The sequence below is a fragment of the Callithrix jacchus genome, chromosome 15, assembly GCF_049354715.1.
Source record: "Callithrix jacchus isolate 240 chromosome 15, calJac240_pri, whole genome shotgun sequence".
Classification (NCBI taxonomy): Eukaryota; Metazoa; Chordata; class Mammalia; order Primates; family Cebidae; genus Callithrix; species Callithrix jacchus.
In genome coordinates this window covers 36,356,866-36,374,013 of record NC_133516.1, presented here as the reverse complement: position 1 = coordinate 36,374,013, position 17,148 = coordinate 36,356,866, and the positions used below count along the sequence as shown (strand labels likewise).

Here is a 17,148-nt window from a genome sequence, read left to right as displayed (position 1 = left end):
GCGCTCTTATCCCGGCGCCTCGGGGCCGACCCTTCTCGGCTCCGCCTCTCGCAGCGCCGGCCCAGCCCCGCCACCCGGACAGAGGGCGGGCCTGCCTGCCCTCTCCCAGCTGGACAGGTTGCAGCGCCCTTACCCGCAGGGGCTCGGAGGGGTGGGCTGCGTCCGCGTGGGCAAAGCTCTGGCAGCTGCGGCGCGCGCCGCCCCCGCGCACACCTGCGTGCAGTGAGCCAGGTGCCCCGCCGCCTGCTCCCGAGCCTGGCTAGCTTGGCGTCCCGGTCGCGGCCCCGAGGCAGACTGGGTCGGAACGCCCGCGTCCCTCTTCCGGACGCGGAGAGCGCGCGGGGTGCAGGCGCCGCCGGTTAAAGTGCCGAGGAGCAGGGGCCGGGCCAGGCCGCCCGCTCCGGGCCTCGACTGTCCGGCCCTCGTCCGAGCCGTCCCGGGTGAGTAGCCGGGGTTGCGCCATGACCACCCCCGAACCGCCCCGCAGCGGCGCCGCCGGGCCGGGAGCCGGGAGAGGCCTGGGGGCCCGAGGCCAGGCTGGACGCCGAGACTTGGGCTCGCTTTACACAACCGCCCCGTCCCGCGTGGCGAAAGGGGTGGAACCGGGGCTGCGGAAGCTCACGGACTCCTTGGAGGGAGCGAGTTCTTTCAGCTACGCGGTTTTAGAATGGTAGGAATGCCCAGCGCCGACCCCAGGCTTTCTGGTAAATGTGTTTCCACCAAGTGAGTTCGGACAGTAGCACCTGGGGCTCCCAGAGCGGAGGCCATCAGCACCGGCGCCTTGGAGCTGCGGTTCTCAAGTTTCCCTGGCCTGGGATCTCTGAGCGCCGCCTAAAATGAAATCCGGACGGCGGGTCCGGGTCAGGCCCGGGATCTGCATTTAAGCAGCCTCAACCCAAGCCCCCGTAATTCGTGGGCGGGTGGCCCCGGGACCATCCTTTGAGACGCAGTGGTCTGGGGGAGAGTTCACAGAGATCACCTGGGCTAACGGTGGAGTCAGAGGCTGGAGTGCTTCTTCAGCCCCCTCAGTTTACAAACGACAGAGTTGTGGTGACCAACTCAGGGCCGTTTAAACTTGTAGGTGGAATTAGCTCCATTCTACAGATGGGAAGACGGAGACCTAGAGAGGGGTATGGAACTTAGGGATGTGTTGCCAGCTGGTGAGAGGTTGTACTGAGTCAAGCGGCTGTTTTAGCTGAGGCCCTTACTTGTGTGTCAGGCCTGGCCCACCTACCAGCTTGGTTAGGGCTTGCGTGGAGTGGGGATCAGCCAGGGGTTTGGGCCCTGGCCTGCATACGTGTGGAGCTGCAGGTAGCGTTCTCAGAGAATTCCTCTGGTTCCTGACCAGGGAACTCAGTTGAGGTTGCGGCCGCACCCCTGCCTGGGGCTGGGCCGCCCTGAGCCCCTCATTCCACCTCTGAGTTGCTTTGGGTCCTGTGGCCCCCGAGAAGATTTTCAGCTCTAATAGTCATCTTCCTGTACACCTGCTGGGTGCCAGGTGCAAAGGTGAACGACACATAGGTACTGGCTCATGGGTATTTATGGAGAGAGGATGAGCGCCGGGAGGAGTATATTCAAGGACACAAGTGCCTGCCCTGCTGTGGAAGCCCAGGTGAAAACAGCCTGGTCTGTAAGCTGAAGACTGAACTTTGTCCCGTGGTGCTGAGGACCAGTGCTGCGGGCTTAGATGGTGGTCAATTTTCAGTTTTAGAAGGGCCACCTGCGTGGCTCTGCAGGGCAGGTAGAGGGCTAGTCCTTCATTCCGTGGGTATCTATTCTGTGCTGTGGGCCAGGCTCCAGGCTGTGCTGGCTTTTCAGTTGTGCACCAGGGCTGGCCCTGCTGCGGCGAGCTTGGTGCTGATGGGCACATGGGCTTTGAGACAACTAGGGATGCAGAGGTTAGGCCTGGAGACAGGGTTTGTGAGTCAGACTTTCTTAGGGGTCAGTAGAGAGGAGAGGAGGATGGAGCCCCGAGAGGAGAGCTTGCCAGAGGAGGTGGGGAAGTCTGGGAGTGGTTGCAGCAAGAAAGCCCAGTAGTGAGGGAGGAGCTTGTGGGGTCAGATGAGGCAGAGAGACCAAGGGCACTGGCCTGAGGCTGGTTGGTACTGTTCTGGCTTCAGAATGACACTGCCCTGGCCCCCCTGGGGCTTAGGGATGGATGATACCTGGCTGTGGAGTGGGGGGTGGGAGGGGAGGGTGTGAAGGGCCCTGCAGCCAAAGCTGGAGGTTGAAGTGGGCAAACGGTGTGTCTGCCTGTCCCCTTGGGGGGTTTTCTCCCTGCAGAAGGCCATGCCTCAAGTGGCCTTGATTGAGAGGTCCCAGGTGGCCTGCCGGAAGGGACACGATTTGTTTGGCTGCCTAAGCCAGTGGCATTTTGAAGTGGAGGCCCTGGAAAGTCACTGCTCATCTCAGAACAGTCTCCTTTTCTGTACAGTGTGGTGGTGATAGGGGCAATGAAGTGATTTGAGTCTATGAGAGAAGCGACCTTTGGAGATTTTCTGACTTTCTCCCTTCAGTCATAAATTCTGCTAGGTCTGGGTTTCTGAAAGAGCTACCCCACAGTGTGCATTCCTATCTGGGGGATTAGTAAGTGCTCGTTAAATGCTTGAATGGATGAATACATTAACACATACCTTCCTCCAAGGCCAGTGCCTGAGCCTGCCCACCCGGGGGAGGTGGTTTGAACTTCCTCCTCTTTCTTCATAAGCAGAGCAAAGGTCAGGGCCTCTGTGAGAGCCTGGAAAACCCGTGTGTCAAGCCCCCATGTTTCTGACCCAGACCCTCAGGACAGGCTCTGTGCAGCCACGGCATGGTGAGATGCCTGGCTTCCAGACCACCTGGTTCTGCAACTCGGTCACCATCTGGTGGCCTTGGGTGAGGCTCTTGGTCTTCAGCCTCAGTTTCTCCATCTGTAACATGGGGCTGACATCAGTTCTGCCTCCTCAGCAGGGTGGTTAGGAAACTCAGAAGAAACAGTAGATAGGAAAGCAAGTTGAAGGATTTAAGAGTGCTGTGTAAATTTAGGGGCAGGAGAGGCAGAACCAAAGAAAAAGAAAAAGAGGGCAATTCCCTACCACCCAAGAATCACCGTAATTCCAGATTCAGTCACTGTTATTCAGACCTTTGCTTCTTGGCCTGATCCATCCCGGGAAGAACAAGGCCATCAGGGTTGTTGACATGTCCCGAGGGTCCAGTCTCCACCCACACAGGTGGAATTTTCCACTTCATTCTTTTGCAAATATTAATCAAGGCCCTGGCTGGTCAACAGCGGATTCATTGTCTTATGAAGAGTAAGCCGTTTCTGGCACCTACTGGCTGTCTCCCAGGGTCCCCGGTGGTGAGCCTGACCTGGGATGGGAGCTGTTGGGAGCACTCCTGGCCTCAGTGCTCCCTCAACCCCATTTTCTGCTCCAGCTGGTTAAGTTTGGCAGGTCACCTTTAATCCCTGCTTCAAGGGAGAGACCCTGAAGCCACACTGAGGGCTTGCACCGTACTGTTCCCAGCAGGGCTACAAAACTGCATTTTCTCTGCCCCAGTAGGAGGAGCTGGCCCTGGAAAGCCCACAGACTCAGGCCAGGTGTTAACTCATCCTTAATACCACTCCTACTGGTTCCTGTGAGGTCACATACATGTGTCCTGTTCATGGCTGTGGTCCCTGTGCCTTGTCTCCTGGGAACTTGCAGTGATTTTCACATTGTTATCACACTGGGGCCTGGAGGAAAGCCTCAAATGCAGAGGGTGCAGGTACTATTGTCTTCCTCTCAAAGCTCCATCTGTAAAAAGGAGTGATGGAGTTAGCCTCACAGGGCCGCAGGGAGGACCACCCTATCATCCTATGGTGGGCCCTACATTGGGCACATGCCGCAGGGTCGGTGGTATGTTTTTTGATCCATGATACTTGAATTTATTTGTTGTTAGTAATATTATTGGTCATAGATGTAGCATCACATTCCACACTTTATGGAGGACGAAATGAAATGAGTGAGGGTATGTAAGAAGAGGGAGGATGAAACTCAGGCCATGCTGTAAACTTGATAAGATCACCATGTAGTTTTAGCTTCGTACTTTTCTTTCCTTTTTTTTTTCAACACAGTGTATAGTTCTGTTGCCAAGCCTGGAGTGCAGTGGTGCTCTTAGCTCACTAAGCTCAAGCGACTCTTCTGCCTCAGCCTCCCAAGTAGGTAGGACTACAGGTGTGCATCACCATGCCAGGATAATTTTTTCTTTATTATGTTTTAGAGATGAGATCTTGCTATGTTACCCAGGCTGATATTGAACTTCTGACCTCAAGCATTGCTTCTGCCTTGGCCTCCCAAAGTGCTAGGATTACAGGCATGAGCTGCTGCACCTGGTCCTTTTAATTCTTTGAAGTGTATGTTTAGCTCTTATTTTCTTTTGCCCTCAACAAAACCCATGAAATGAGTGGTTGCATTCTCATTGCGTAGATGAGGAAACTGAGGCCCAGGGATGCTAAACCCTGAGTGGTAGCAGAGTGGAGGCTGCAACTTAAGGATCTTCACTACCAGCCACTTTCAATTCTCTTTTAATATAGTGAAACTTGAGCATGGAACCTCAATGCATGACACCAACTCAGGCGACCTTCCATATTAGTGTGAGTTTATTTTATTGATTTATTTTGAGATGGAGTTTCGCTCTTGTCTCCAAGGCTAGCGTGCAATGGTGCAATCTCAGCTCACTGCAACTCTGCCTCCTGGGTTCAAGCAATTCCCCTTACTCAGCCTCCTGAGTAGCTGGGATTACAGGTGCCCTCCACCATGCCTGGCTAATTTTTGGATTTGCAGTAGAGATGGGGTTTCACCATGTTGGCCAGGCTGGTCTCAAACTCCTTACCTCAGGTGATCTGTCCACCTCGGCCTCCCAAAGTGCTGGGATTACAGGCGTGAGCCACTGCGCCCAGCTGTGAGTTTGTTTTATAACTTCATGTTTGTGATTTGTGTGTGTGTATCATAGTTAGAATAGTGATGACATTTTCAGGAGCACACTAGAAACCAGAGGCCATGAGTGCAGGTTGATGTCTTACACTAGCCCCAACTCCTGATGTATTTCAGTACTTTAGTGATAGAGTGATTTCCAGTTGATACAAAGAAGCAGTCAATTTTTCTTTTTTTTTTTTTTTTTTTTGAGACAGAGTTTCGGAGTTTCGCTCTTGTTACCCTGGCTGGAGTGCAATGGCGCGATCTCGGCTCACTGCAACCTCTGCCTCCTGGGTTCAGGCAATTCTCCTGCCTCAGCCTCCTGAGTAGCTGGGATTACAGGCACGCACCACCGTGCCCAGCTAATTTTTTTTTGTATTTTTAGTAGAGACGGGGTATCACCACGTTGACCAGGATGGTCTCGATCTCTTGACCTCATGATCCACCCGCCTCGGCCTCCCAAAGTGCTGGCATTACAGGCGTGAGCCACCGCGCCCGGCCGCAGTCAGTTTTTCAAACAGCTCACCTTGCAGTCTTAGGACCCTCTGCAGTTAAACCCATCCAGAAGTTTGAAGGGGAAATGGTGGTGGGCATGTGTGTGAAAGTTGGCTGGCTAACCATGGCTGGCCAAGATGCTTTGACCAACAGGAGCACCCAGCACACAACCTGGACCTTGCAGAGAGCTATGATCCTGCCCCTGCACTCCGGCCTGAGCGACAGAGGTGTCTGCTGGAAGTGGCTCTGCTCGTACCGCTGTGGAAGTGTGCCAGTGAGCACAGAAAATAAAATAGGCTTTGCAGCACCTGTGATGTATTTATATGAAATACTGGAGTTGGCACAGCAGGCAGTGGGAAGGGAAGCTTTGTTCTGGCATCTCTGACGAATCTCCTTAACGGATGGATTTGGGGTCTCCAGGGGATCAATGTCTGGTCCATAACAGTGGTTCTCAAACTCTCCATGGTGAAAGACTAGATGATTGTTTTTAAAGTTGTAATCTTTCATGGGCCAATTTTTAAAATATGAAAATTATTATGATAAAATTGAAGATATATGAAAAGATAAGCCCATTATCTGCTTATTAGACTCAACGGACATGAGGCGGCTGTGTCCAATGATGAAACTGTAAAAGTTTCTACACTCTGACTTTCGATTCTGTACTTATCTTTCACAGAAAATCACAAATAGTGAGTGGGCCAGCCTCGGTCACAGAGTGCACTGTATCCTGTCCCTTCTGGATGTGAGGTGGGTGTTTGTTAACTGAGATTTTAAAAAATGGGTTAAAAGTTTACTTGAAAAAGGAAGCTGGTGATGAGCACTTGCAGAACACCCCAAACATCTGGGGAATTGTTGGAAATCCCTCTTTGTAGGCCAGGCCTGTGCCACAGAGTTGCTCCCACCTCTGTACTTTCCCTCACTCCTCTAGTGAGATCTGAGATTTCAAACAAATAACAACTACAAAAATCCATCTCATCATGGAAGATTTGAAACCTGTACAGAATTAGCCAGAAGAGATGATGGGGATGGGAATTCCGTGTTCCCATCACATAGCTTTGTTAGCATCGCCTCGTGGGGGTCCTCTTTTTTAAGTCCTCCTAATCCCTGGGGTGATTGTAAGCCAAATCCTAAATAACTTGTTTTTGAGACAAGGTCTTGCTCTGTCACCCAGGCTGGGGTGCAGTGGCAGGATCATAGCTCATGTAACCTCAAACTCCTGAGCTTAAGCAATCCTCCCACCTCAGCTTTCCAAGTAGCTGGGACTACAGGTGTGTGCCACCATATCCAGCTAATAAAAATTTTTGTTTAAAAAAATAATAAAAATAAAAATAATTTTGTAGACATGGGGTTTCACAATGTCGCCTAAGCTGGTCTTGAACACCTGGCCTCAAGCAATCCTCCCACCCCCACCTCTGCCTCCCAAAGTGCTGAGATACAGGTGTGAGCCAGTGCACCCATCCTTAAATATTTATCTTTAGAAATAGTTGAATTATGTAAGTGCACAAGTTTGAATAGCTTAGAGTATAAAGAAAAGAAAAAAATAGTTGAATTATTCTCATAGGTATTTTGAAATGTACAATAGATTGTTAACTATAGTCACCATACTGATCTGTCAAATACTACATCTCATTTCTTCTACCTATGTATTGTACCCGTTACTCAACCTATCTTCCCCCATCCTCCCTGCTCTTCCTGAACCCTGATACCTGCCCATCTTCCCTCCATCTTCATGAGATCCACTTTTTTTTAGCTCCCCACTATGAGTGAGAATGTGATTTTTGGCTTTCCATGCCTGGCTTATTTCATTTAACATAATGACCTCCAGTTCCATCCATGTTGCTGCAAATGACAGGATCTCATTCTTTCTTATGATTGAATAGTACTGCACTATGTATAACATTTTTAAAATCTATTTGTCCATTAATGGATACGTAGTTTGATTCCATGTCTTGGCTATTGGGAGTAGTGCTGCAGTAAGCATGGGTGTGTAGCTATCTCTTTGATATATTGATTTCCTTTCTTTTATATACCCAGCCCAGTAGTGGGGTTGTTGGATCATATGATACTTCTATTTTGTTTTTTTCTGAGGCATCTCCATGTTGTTTTCCATAGTGGTTGTACTGATTTACATTCCCACAAACAATGTACAAAGGTTCATGAAAGGGTGAGTTTAAACAACATAACCACGGGATCACAGTCACATTTGACAAATAATGGTTTTTTGACATCCTCACATACCCACTCTGTTCAAATTACCACGGTCCAGTCAAGAGCGGCACATTCTCATGGTTGGGTCTTGCTTCTCTCACAGCCTGTAGGCTTTCCTTCCTCTCTCTCATCTCTCTTACTCATCCATTCTATACTTGGAGCTATTGTTGAAGAACTGTGGGGTTTCCCTTTGCCTGGGTTCTGCTGATGGTGGACCTTTGCAAGTTGCTCTGACCTTTGCATTTCCTGTGAGTCGGTGGATTGATCTAGAAGTGTGATCAGATTCAGGTTTGAACTTTTGGGCGAGGATGTTTTGTAGGTGGTGTTGCATTCTTCCGTTCAGACCCCTGCCTGGACTGTATGGAGAAGTCAGTCTTTTAATTGCCTCCTGGGTGTGAAGTCACCTTTGTGAGTCCCCAGAGGACCCTTGCCCATATCTTTTTTCTGTCTGCTGGTCTGGGCTCCCCCTTGTTCTGAGATCCCCCTGGCTGCTCTGTGGAGAGCTGTGGGGTGGCCTGAGGAGGCATCAGTAGTAGCAGGGACACTTCTAGGATGTTGTGGGGAGGGTTCCAGTGGGAGATGATGGGGCCTGATCCAGGTAGTGTCCAAGGGGTGGACAAAAGTGGGTGGATTCTGCAGCGCCAGCCTCATTCTTATGAGAGGAGCTACTGCCCCCTTAGGCCTTGGCTTCCGTGTCTGCTTTTTCTCCCTGGACAGTCCATTTTTATATACCAGTCACATGACAAGCATTTAATGAGTGCCTGCTGCATACCTGGCTCTGAGAGCTTCCAGCTGTCCCCGCTGCTGTCTTTAAGTGAACGCACATGGTAGGAAGAGCAGCTCTGTGGATGGGCTCTGCCAGGTGGGAGCTTGGTAACTCCTGGCCTCTGAAGCCTGCTGTGTGCCTGGCATGAGGAGGGCCTTCAACTCTCCTAGAGAGGGAAGAGCTGCTATGTTACTGCATAAGAGCTGGGACACCAGCGCCTTCTGTCCTCTCAGACTGTCTCTGGCTGTGCTCTGGCTTACCACGCCCACCTCTCCGCTTTCACCTGAGGCCCTCTGTGCTGCAGAGCCCACTCACCCAGGCTCAGTGCAGCGCGGAGTGCTGCAGGGACTTCACATCTGGAGCGGAGTGGCCGCTCTTCCTCAGGGGCTGGCCTGAGGCACTGCAGCCACCCGACCCCCTAGTCTATCAGGTACTTGACTCTGGGAGGGACCCTTAAGGGATTCGGGTATCCCCAGCAGTGACCTCTGTTGCACCCTGCCTCCTACCCATGGGTGGACGCCCGTAGCACCTGCACAGACTGGATCCACAGAAACACCTGCAAGGGAAAGAAATGATAGGCGACCCTGAAGAGCCATCCCTGGAGGTTGAGCAGCTTAGGCCCCCGACCCCTGCCTGGATATTAGGACTCTAGGTTTCCAACCTTACATTCTTTTTTTTTTTTTGGTGACAGAGTCTGACTCTGACTGTCTTGTCCAGGCTGGAGTACAGTGGTGTGATCTTGGCTCATGGCAACCTCTGGTTCCCAAGTTCAAGTGATTCTCCTGCCTCAGCCTCCCTAGTAGCTGGGACTACAAGACGCGTACCACCATGCCTGGCTAATTTTCATATATTTAGTAGAGACGGGGTTTCACCATGTTGGCCAGGCTGGTCTTGAACTCCTGACTTTAGGTGATCTGCCCACTCAACTTCCCAAAGTGCTGGGATTACAGGTGTGAGCCATTGCATAGCCTCCCACCTTACACTCTGGTTTTGGTGTAGACCACTGTGAAGGTTTTAAAAACTGGGGAAGCAGCTAGAGAGTGGAGGGGTGTGTGCAGAGGGCAGAGGCCTGGAACGTGAAGCACAGGATTCCCGGGCTGAGGAAGTACCCACTGTAGGGCAGCAGCGGGGCGGCAGGGGGGCAGACTCACAGGCATTGGAGGTGCCAGCAGAGGCCAGCATCCCTGCTTTACCAACAGGAAACCCCTGCTCTGGGTCACATGGTGAGGCCTAGCAAAGCTCTGATGCGATGTCAGACTTCAGGGCTCCACCTTGGATTTTTGTGGCAGCCTGTAGTGCGTCCTGACCAGCCTCAGCCCTGCCCCATCTGCACCTCTTTACCGGGAGGATCAGAGGGCAGGAGGGTTCTGCCCAAGAAGCCAGGACACAAGGGGCCAAGTGATGTGGCCTTGTTCACACTGTCCAGAATCATCTCCCAGATGGCAGTTTCCTATTGTTAATTGTGTATCAATATGTGTGAGATAAGATTCCTGGGAAGAGAACTTGACGCTGAAGAAAATGCCTTTTTTTTTTTAATAGAGAGACTGGGTCTTGCTCTGTTGCCCATGCTGGAGTGCAGTGGGACAGTGCTAGCTCACTGCAGCCTTGAACTCCTGGGCTCAAGTGATTCTCCTGCCTCAGCCTCCTGAGTAGCTAGTACTATAGGTACACACCACTGTGCCTGGCTAATTAAAAAACAAATTTTTTTTTAGAAAAATTTTCTGGGTCTCACTATGTTGCTCAGGCTGGTCTTCAGCTCCTCAGTTACATCAAGCAGTCCTCCTGCCTCAGCCCAGAAGATGCTTTCAGAAAAACTGTTTTACACTTTTTAATTGAGGTGCAGCAGTTATACAGTAAAGTGTACCTCGTGCTGGTTTTGATCTGTGTATATGCCTGGGTAACCATTACAATGTTTGGATCCAGAGCATCCCCAGGGGGTGCCTTCTGTTGGTCCTGACACAGGTGTATGAGATCAGCATCCATGTCTCAGACTGCCCAGGTTGGGTTTGCTGTAGGCCTTGTGCAGCCTCATCCTCTGCACATGTCCCCTCAGCCAGCATGACGGAATGCCACCCTGAGGCCAGGCTCAGCACTCGGTGAGAGACAAGGGTGTGGATCCCTCAGCCAGGGATGTGGGCCATCCACAGCTCATCTCATTGCTAGCCTGTTGAGGTCCCAGTAAATGACATAGAGAAGTCCCAGGATGGATGTGATCCGTGGTGAGGAGGGCTTTCCAGGGAAATCAAGGCCTGGGGAAAAGTGAGGAGTGAATAGGTGAAAGGAGGTTAGGACCTGTACCTGGAGGAGGGAACAGCATGTGCAAAGGCCCTGGGGAGGAAGGGAAGGTGGACCATGCACCCGGAGCCCAGAGAGTGAGGCTCACAGTGGCATGATGGCTACAGAGGCAGGGTCCTGGCCTGGTCAGGCTTAGGACAAGAGGGCATAGGGGGCCATGAGGAAGCTTGTCCCACTTTCTTTGGGAGGTGGGGGACCTGGGTTGGGGGTGGCATGAAGTTCCTGTGGGAGGAGGAGCAGCTGCCCAGGGTTACTCCCTGGACCACCACAGCCTCTGGGCCCAGCCAGGTCTCATTCTCTAACTAGGATCCTTCCCACCCTTGGCCACTGCACTACATTCCCCTCAGCCCACCACAGCTCTGGGTATTCAGACGGTTGTGCTCCTGGGAAGCTCTGCTGGGATGCAGAAAAGCAGCCAAGCCTTCTTGGCTTGAGAACCCTGACATGGGAACTTGGTATCTTGCACCCTTTTGCATGCTGACTATGACCTTTTGGCTTCGGTGATGTGGCTTTGTCGGTTGGGCCTGTGCTGGAGAGGGTCCCGGCCTCTGGCTTGACATGGGGCAGGGGCTTGACCTCTTCGGCCTTGTTTTTCTCTCTGCGACATAAGGCTGATGGTGATGGAGAGATGATGAAGACTCTCCACCCCACCCAGCATCTTTCGGGGCTTAAACCTGATAACCCACGTGATGTGCTCAGTGGGGGTAGCCTCACCTGTTAATATAACTGTTTGGTCCCATGGTTGAATGGAGCTCTATGATCAGACAAAGGCAACCAAAGAGCAGTGTATTTTACCCGCACAGAACCCAGCCTGGCATGTAGGGAATCTTGTTTGAGGTCTCACAGAGATTGCAGGTCAAAGCCAGTTCTAGAAGGCCAGGTGGAAAAGAGCAGGTGACCTGCCCTGAATCCTCCTTTGGCGAATGCCAAAGATGGATTTGCCACCCCCCAGATGGGCAAAGGTGGCCATGGTCTTTACCACATGTTTTGCAGTTCTCCAGAAAGACTGTCATCATCAGCATGGCCCATGGCCACAGTGACAGGTGTGAAGGTCGAGTGCAAGCCTGGGGCAGTGCTGGCTTCAGGGTGCCAGGGCTCAGGGCTATAGAGTAACTTTCTGGGCTTTGAAGCTCATGAGTAGCTGAGCTTTGTGATAGGACTACCTGAGCCTTGTCCACAGCTACCTTTCTAGCTCTTGGCCTACTCTGGGAGAGAAGCTACCCTGGCCAAGAGCTAGAAAGAAAACACGTGTGCACACCAAGATGTGGTGAGGAAGCAAGTGCCGCTGGGGGCCCTGTGCGAAGGGTCCTTTCAGGAAGCTTCCTCATTACTCCAGCTGTGTGTCTGTAGGCAGATGTGTCGCAAGTGCGGACACTTCTGGAATGGTGCGTAAGCATTTTCTTCTGGGCCTGATCCTTTTGCAGCTTAACTCCACCAAAGTAATAAAATGTGTTGTGCAATTGGCCACATGCTCAAAATTACATAGACTTCTGTCTTGTGTTATAAAACAATCAGTTTTCTAACCACAAAGTTTAGCAGACTTTTCAATAGCAGTCTTTGACTTTTTTTTTTTTTTTTTTGAGAAAGAGTCTGGCTGTATCACCCAGGCCGGAGTGCAATGGTGCAATCTGGGCTTCCTGCAAACTCTGATTCCTGGGTTCAAGAGATTCTCCTGCCTCAGCCTCCCGAGTAGTTGGGATTACAGATGCCCACCACCACACCTGGCTAATATTTTTGTTTTTTTGGTAGAGATGGGGTTTAACCATGTTGGCCAGGTTGTTTTTTAACCTGACCTCAAGTGATCCACCCACCTTGGCCTCCCAAAGTGCTGGGATTACAGGCGCAAGCCACTGTACCCCACCAATCTTTGACTACTGATTTGAGAATTTGAAATGAGAATTGTTAGCTGATGCTACAAAGGGCTGTGGCAATGAAAGCCACCAGCCATAACCAGTAAGACGTGGTGGCCCCTGTCTTTCTTACTTCTCTCTGCTTGATCTACTCACTTCCCTGGCATTGGGGGTGGGGGTTTCGAGTTGACCAAAGCCTGCTTCCCACACAGGGGCAGTACAGGGACCAGGTGTCCATCATCAAGGCCAGCTGGCCAGATGGAAGATGTGGCCTGGTGGGTGGGGCTGCCCAGTACCACCGGAGGGCGCATGTCACATCAGTTTTTTCCTCTTGACTGTAAGGTAGACCAGGCAAAAGTCTATTCTTTCTCGTGCATGGCTGTTGGCAAAGCCACATCCTCCTCTTCTGGTCCAAGTGCTGGACTGGACCTGGCCACAGTTGGTTTCAGGAAACAGAGTGGGCTGGGGGTGTAGGCACCCCGAGTCGAAAGGGAAGCCTCAGATGCCACCTCACCAACTTCAGAACCCAGACATGGCAGGGAGGACTCCGACCCCCACACACAGAAATGAACACACATGCTATCCTGTCTTTCCCTGCTCCCATTCCTGCCCACCTAACATCCTGCCAATGCCAAGCAGCTCCTTCCTGCCAGGCATCCCAGGGAAGTGGAAGGGGCTGCTTCCCTGGGACTCCTGCAGCACGCCAGTCAATCTGCCCACCCACCCAGCCTGCTGGCCTGAGACGGACTACGATAGCAGCTTAGGAGTCCCTGCCCTCAAGGAGTTCCCTCTGGGTGACAGGCCCCTCCCTCATGTGGGGAGGGTGGGAGCATGAAGGGGAGGTGTTGGAGCAGAGTTGTGATGCGGGGTGGGGTTTTTGAATGATTGGGGACAGAAGAGTAAATGACCTGCCGCCACCTAAGGAAGGAGTCTGTCTTCACTCCTGCAGGGTAGGCTCTGTGCCTCCTGGCAAAGCTCCTGTGTTGCCTCTTGATCTTGTTGATTTTAATTATTGTCATTTACTGCAGTTCTTAGTAAAACTACACAACAACACACACATGTGCTTGTCATCTACATCAAGAAATAAAATGTGACCGGTGCAAGTGAAAACCCCCAGGAACGCCTCCGTGTTCAGAGGTTACTGTCCTCAAGTTCCTTTATATCTTTCTCCCTTATAGGTTTGATTTACTTAACGAGATCCAGAATTCAGTTGCATGTAGGATTTTGTTGGCGATTTAACCACTTTAAGCACAATTCAGTGGCATTAAGTATATTCACAGTGTTGTACACCCATCACCACCACTATCCGTTTCCAATTCTTTTTTTGCATCGCCTCAATGAGAAGCTCTGTTCCCCCAAAGAGTAATTCCTCGTTTTCCTTCCTCTCATCCCCCGGTAACCGCTAATCTATTTTCTGTTTCTATGAATTTGCCTGTTCTAGGTAACTCATGTAAGTGAAATCACACAGTATTTGTCCTTTGGTGTCTGGCTTATTTCACTTAGCATAATACTTTCTAGGTCCAGCCATGTTGTAGCATGTGCCAGAATTTCATTCCTTTCTAAGGCTGAATAATATACCACTGTGTGTTCATACCACATTTTGTTTATCCACTCATCTGTTGATAGACATTTGTTTCCACCCTTTTGCTGTTGTGAATAATGATGCTGTAAACATTGGTGTAACAGTATGTTCGAGTTTCTGCTTTCAGGTTTTTGGAGTATATACCTAGGAGTGGAATGACTGGACCACACGGTCTGTGTTTAGGAGCTGCTAACCTGTCTTCTACAGACTTTACAGCACTTTACATTCCTACCAGCAGCGTGCAAGGGTTTCCATTTCTTCATATCCTCATCAGCAATTGTTTTTATTTCCTGTTTGTTTTTAATTATAGCCATCCTGGTGGGTATGAAGTGGTATTTCACTGTGATTTTGATTTCTATTTTCCTAATGACTAGTGACGTTGCGCATCTTTCCATGTGTTTATTGGCCATTTGTGTTTCTTTCTTAGAGAAATGTCTATTCAAGTCCTTTGGCCATTTTCTATTTGGGTTTTTTGTTGTTGAGTTATGGCTTTTGACAAATTCTAGATACTAATCTCATCAGATACATGATTTGCAAATATTTTCTCTTTCATATGGGTTGTCATTTCATTCTTGATGGTGCCCTTTGATGCAGTAAAGTGTTTATTTTACTGATTTTAATTTCACTAATTGGAGTCTTTTTTTTTTTTTTAATTAGTCAATCTAGCTAAGTCAGTCTAGCTAAAGGTTTGTCATTTTAATTTTTCCCCCAAAGACCTAACTTTGGCTTCTTTGATTCTATTGTTTTTCTCTTTTCTGTTTTATTTGTCTTCACTCTGATCTTTATTACTTTCTTTCATCTGTTAGCTTTTGGTTAAGTTTGTTCTTTCTCTAGTTCTTTTTCTTTTTTTTTAATGGAGTCTTGCTTGAGTGTTGTGATCGAAGCTGTGTCTGTATTAGGAACGCTGTGCTTCTTGCAGACTCTCAGAGGTCCCGCCTTAGTAGTCTTGGATAAGATTTGGAAGAATTCTTTGGATTACCAGGCAAAGACTCTTGTTCTCTTCCCTTACTTTCTCACAAATAAATGGAGTCTCTCTCTCTCTCTCTGCGTTGAGGTGCCTGGAGCTACACCTACAGTGACAGAAGCACCCCTGTGGCCACAACCACTGCTACTTCGCTGGGTCAGACCTGAAGCCAGCGGAGGACTGCGTCTTGCCAGGCATGCTGTAACCACTACATGGCTACCGCCTATGTTTACACAAGGCGCTGGGCCCTACCGTCAGCCAGCAGTGAAGCCAGACAGGCTTGTGGCCTTCCCTTCAGGGTGGCAAGTTTCACTCCCCGCCCCCCGAGGCAGATCTAGAGATGCTGTCCGGGAGCCAGGGACTGGAGGCAAAAACCTTAGAAACCTACTTTGTGTTCCATTGTACTGCAGCTGAGCTGGCACTCACACAGTGTGACACAGTCCTCATGTATCTTTTTACCATGTCACATCTCTACTGCTCCCTTTCCTTTCCACAGGCAGAGGAGCCTCACACCATTGCCACCACCACAGGCCTACTGGGAGTACTGTCAGGATACCACCGGTATTCACTTAAGGCTCGAGGGCTCTCAGCCAGCTTGTGGTGAATGCTGCCAGGCCTGAGACTCACCCTTCAGAACAGTGGGTTCCCCTCTGGCCCAGGGTTGGTCCGGAAAGGCCATTTGAGAGCTAAGGCCTGGAATCAGGGAACCCAAGAGCCCTCCTGGTGCTCTCCTCCACCATGGCCAAGCTGGTGCCTGAATTTTGGCTGCTATGAAATTGCTCCCTTTGTGTAGATGGTTGTCAAACTTGGTGTTCCTGTGGGGGTGGGAAGTGAGGGGGCGATTGATGGAGCCCTCTCTTTGCCATCTTGCTCTTCCCCTCCCTGATTTCAGTCTTTTAAGATGTATTAAAACCTGTTTCATTGCCTAACGTATGGTCTTTTCCTGGAGAATGTTCCATGTGCACTTGGAAAAACTGTGGATTCTCTTGTTGTAGTGAATGTTTTGTATATATCTGTCAGGTCTCTAACTGGTTTATAGTGTTAATCAAGTCCTCTATTTCCTGATTGATCTTCTCTCTGGCTTTATTCCATAATTGAAATCTGAGTATTGAAGTCTCCAGTTATTGTTGTGGGACTGTTTATTTCTCCCTTCAATCTCTCATTGTTTGCTTCATATATTTTGGGACCCCGATATTTGGTGCACATATGAATGCATGTTTTAAAACTTCACATATATGCGTATATATGTGAATATATATATATATATGGTCTCATTCAGGCCATAACCTGTAATTTTCCTTTTGTGTGCTGAATATATTTTTAGGATTCATTCATATGATATAAGGTGCTATGTTTCCTTCATTTTCACAGCTGTGTGGGGTTTCTTTGTATGACCAACTGAAGTACAACTTTTTCTATGTCCTTTGTATTTCCATATACCTTTTGAAATCAGCATTTCAGCCCCCCCCCCCCACACACACACAAAAGCCTGCTGAGGTTGGCATTGCATCGAATCTATAAATCAATCTGGGGAAGTTGACATCATAACAACATTGGGTCTTCCTGTTCATGGTATTTATTTAGGTCATCTTTAACTTCTGTCAATATTTTGTAGTTTTCAGTAAATAGGTCCTGTGTATATTTTAAGCTTATCACTAAGTATGCCATATTTCCTGATGCTCTTGTAAGTGGTATTGTTTTGTCTTGTGGTTGCCCATGGAGGGTGGGATCAACCCCCGACCACCCAGAGTTGGTTTGAAAGTTGAGACTAAAGACATCACACACACACCAAGTGGCTACAATAAGGTTTACTGCTCATATAATGGCACTTCACAGGGAGAGCAGGGCAAGCACCCAGGCTGGTCTGCCATGGCTGGTCTGTGAAGGAAAGGGCAAATGTTCCTGGTTTCTATTATGGTTAGGGAGTGGAGTCGAGGTGACAATCCCACACATGAATTGGATTTGTATGACTTGAACCTCCCCGTTGATAATCGGGGCAGGAATGCCAGGGCTTCTTTATTCACTTGCCCAGCTGTGGGGCAAGAGGGGAAGAG

The 17,148-nt window shown here is 49.9% G+C and overlaps 1 protein-coding gene across 3 annotated transcripts in view; it reads left to right on the top strand.

Moving 5' to 3' along the window:
• Window positions 1-87: 87 nt before the first annotated feature.
• The window catches only part of CHDH (choline dehydrogenase), a 32,806-nt gene continuing 15,745 nt past the window's right edge, over window positions 88-17,148 (top strand). The window contains exons 1-2 of one of the 3 annotated variants that reach the window (XM_002807591.6): window positions 88-440; window positions 6,106-6,176. The gene's annotated coding sequence lies outside the window, so the exon portion shown is untranslated. Of the gene's footprint in view, window positions 671-6,105; window positions 6,177-17,148 lie in introns of all 3 variants that reach the window. The other 2 variants (XM_078351186.1, XM_078351187.1) reach the window with 2 other exon arrangements.